Source organism: Nicotiana tomentosiformis, chromosome 8 (assembly GCF_000390325.3).
Source record: "Nicotiana tomentosiformis chromosome 8, ASM39032v3, whole genome shotgun sequence".
Classification (NCBI taxonomy): domain Eukaryota; kingdom Viridiplantae; phylum Streptophyta; class Magnoliopsida; order Solanales; family Solanaceae; genus Nicotiana; species Nicotiana tomentosiformis.
In genome coordinates this window covers 26,269,182-26,272,035 of record NC_090819.1, presented here as the reverse complement: position 1 = coordinate 26,272,035, position 2,854 = coordinate 26,269,182, and the positions used below count along the sequence as shown (strand labels likewise).

The 2,854-nt window shown below is 34.1% G+C and overlaps 1 long non-coding RNA gene across 1 annotated transcript; it reads left to right on the top strand.

Annotated features, from left to right (window-relative positions):
- Positions 1-258: 258 nt before the first annotated feature.
- On the top strand, positions 259-2,596 carry LOC108948003 (uncharacterized). Its single transcript, XR_011410252.1, has 2 exons — positions 259-455; positions 2,324-2,596. It is a non-coding gene; the product is annotated as an uncharacterized lncRNA (long non-coding RNA).
- The last annotated feature ends 258 nt before the right edge of the window (positions 2,597-2,854 follow it).

The following is a 2,854-nucleotide window of genomic DNA, read 5'->3' as shown; positions in this document are numbered from 1 at the left end:
ATGTCACTTGACATATGGCATGAGTCTAGGCTTTAAGATGACATGAACCTTGGGCTCGAAAATAATAAAATGGACTAATTTAACCCGTAAAGCCCAAATAAGTTATTTAACCCAATTGAATTTAATCCAAATTTTATATGGATTAGACCCAATAAATCTTATATGTCTGCACCTCCTTTACAAGGCCGGTTTTTGTGCGTGATACGGGAGTTGGGGTTCTTTTTATATAAAAGGTAATTGTGTTGAATTCAGTTATTTGGTGAATGAATTATGGTGAAATCATTTGAGAATGTGGCGCCATTCTTGTTGAAGTGTAATGAGATGGTGGACGGTGAGTCAACGGACAACTTGATTTCTTGGGATCAATCTGATAACAATTTCATCATATGGGATGTTCCTAAATTCTCATCTCAATTGCTTCCTTCTCTAGCTTCATTCGCCAACTCAACATCTATGTAAACCCTCTATTCAATTATCTTTTCTACTTTAGCTTTTCAAGTTGTTGAATTGTGCTGGTTCTGAGTTAGGTTAGTGATGTAACTCAGCATTTAGCCTAAATTACTTAACTAGGAAAGCAAGAATTGTGATGCAAGATTATATTTGTTGTGATAATGATTTATGTAAGAATCTGGAATGTTTGATTGTTGGACTACGACTATTTAACATCATTAATTTTGGTGTTTAGACCATTTCTTTGGGTGTGTTTGTGAAGTTATAAACCAGTTTTTTTGAGGTAAAAATCATTCAAATGTCTTTCTTTGTCACTTGTTTATCTTTTTTCCTTATCTCTTTAATTTCTATTTGTGTTTCTTTTTCTTTTTTTTGAGAGTTTTTTTTTTTTGGGGGGGGGGGGGGTTCCTTAGGGTTAGGTTGGGGTTAAAGACTTGTGTTCATATAGATAGTGTCCATAATTGCCATTTAATTTGCTCCAAAGAGATGATGCAACGATCTAGCAATTCTTTTTGAAAATTTTTATTTTATGAAGAGAATTTTTTTTTCTGATTGGGTAATTTGATGAAGTTGTAGATCCCAACAAAGAAGGAGAAAAGGTGGTAAATGTTTGGGTTTGTGTGAATTGGTAGCAGATTATTTAACTAAGGACGAGACTGTCCATTATAAAGAAATAAATTTATATGTAGTTTTAAGGTGACTGAATCCAAATGGCTTGTACTTAGATATTGGTGAAATGCATGATCTCATTCATGGCATGTACACATTTTTCTATGATTGTGCACATCTGAAACTTGTGTTATTTGTTTATAGTCATATCATTCATGCGATTTCATACCGTTCTATCTCATAAGCAATTGTATGCGTACAATATTCACCAGCAGATCACACTTTCTCCATCTATCATTCTTACAATTGTATGCTTTCTTACCTTCTTCTTTCTTTCTTCCTTGAGCTTGAATTTATAACCGAGATATGCGCATGAGAAAGGCTACGGGATAGTACTAGCTTCACTTGCCCCCTTGGTAAAAAGGATGGATTTTTAGCATGGATTGGACTTTTCGTGTATTTAAATAGCACAATAATTAAAAGCTCAAGAATATAATTTTATTTTCTCATATGTATAGCATACTCTGTCAGCAACAGGCATGCCTTTCTTTGGTATTGACATAACGGAAGAGCAGTACCAATCTATAATTTGATCTTCACCTGCACTGGCAATGAACTTCATTTAAGTTTTCTGTTGAGGATGTGGACTTTAGTTTTCATTGTCTAGGAAGATTTTTGGAGTTCTTGAATATTGACATATCAAATATTCAACTCCTTTACAACCAGGAAGCACATAATTTATTGGACAGAGTATTTTTATGGGGTTATCTGTGTTAACTATTGCTGGGCCGCCAATGTCTGGTATGTGGTGCTTCATGATGCCTCTCTATTGTTGGACAAATGAAAATGGTAAAATTCTAAGTCGATGCCAACTAAACATCAGTTAGTATGTCAACTCGTACTCCATTTGTTTACATATTAAAATCTGCATACTGCAATTGGCAGTTTGTCAAGCCTGGCTCCTATCTTCTTTCGTCAAAATTATCATTATTGTTGACCGCTTGAAAAGGCTGCTATTTCCAAAGTTTTTGTCCATGTGTCACTTGTGTTAGTCCGAATATGCATAGCGGATTTTCATGTATGTACATAATTGTGCTTGTATGCTTTAAGTGTATTGGCAATATGTTGTTAATATACATGTTAATTTTTCTGAATTAGCAGGTTAAGATATGGCTAGCTAATGAGGATAGGGAATCATTTTGTTTATTGGTTTGGTTTAATTTATTTGACAATTTATTAGTTGTTAAATTTTTTTATTATTCAGGGTTTCCATAAAACAGATACAGATAGATGGGAGTTTGCAAATGATAGCTTTCTCAAAGGCCAAAAGTATTTATTAAAGAATATAGTTAGAAGGAAACAGTCCGGTATAGTCCAAAAGAAATCATCCCAACAGGAGGAGATCAAGTCATGTAAATCTGAAGAAAATAAGAGTCTTGAACTATGGGAAGAAGTTGAGAATCACAAGACTGATAAGAATGTGCTCACACAGGAGTTAGTCAAGCTCATGCAACACCAGCAGAATTCAGAGAGCAAATTGATACTTCTTGGAGAACAACTAAAAGGCATGGAGAAACATCAACAACATATGCTTTCCTTCATTGTGACGGCTATGCAAAGCCCAAGCTTTTTGGTTCAGATTGTTTACCCGCAAAACGAATAGAGTGAAATTTGTACGTAGTTCTAAGGATATGTGGTATAACTTGACACAAATCGTAAGAGTAAAATGAAAATATCGAATATTGATTGCAAAGAATAAAAAAATAAGCAAATTTGGAAAGAAGATGATTTATGG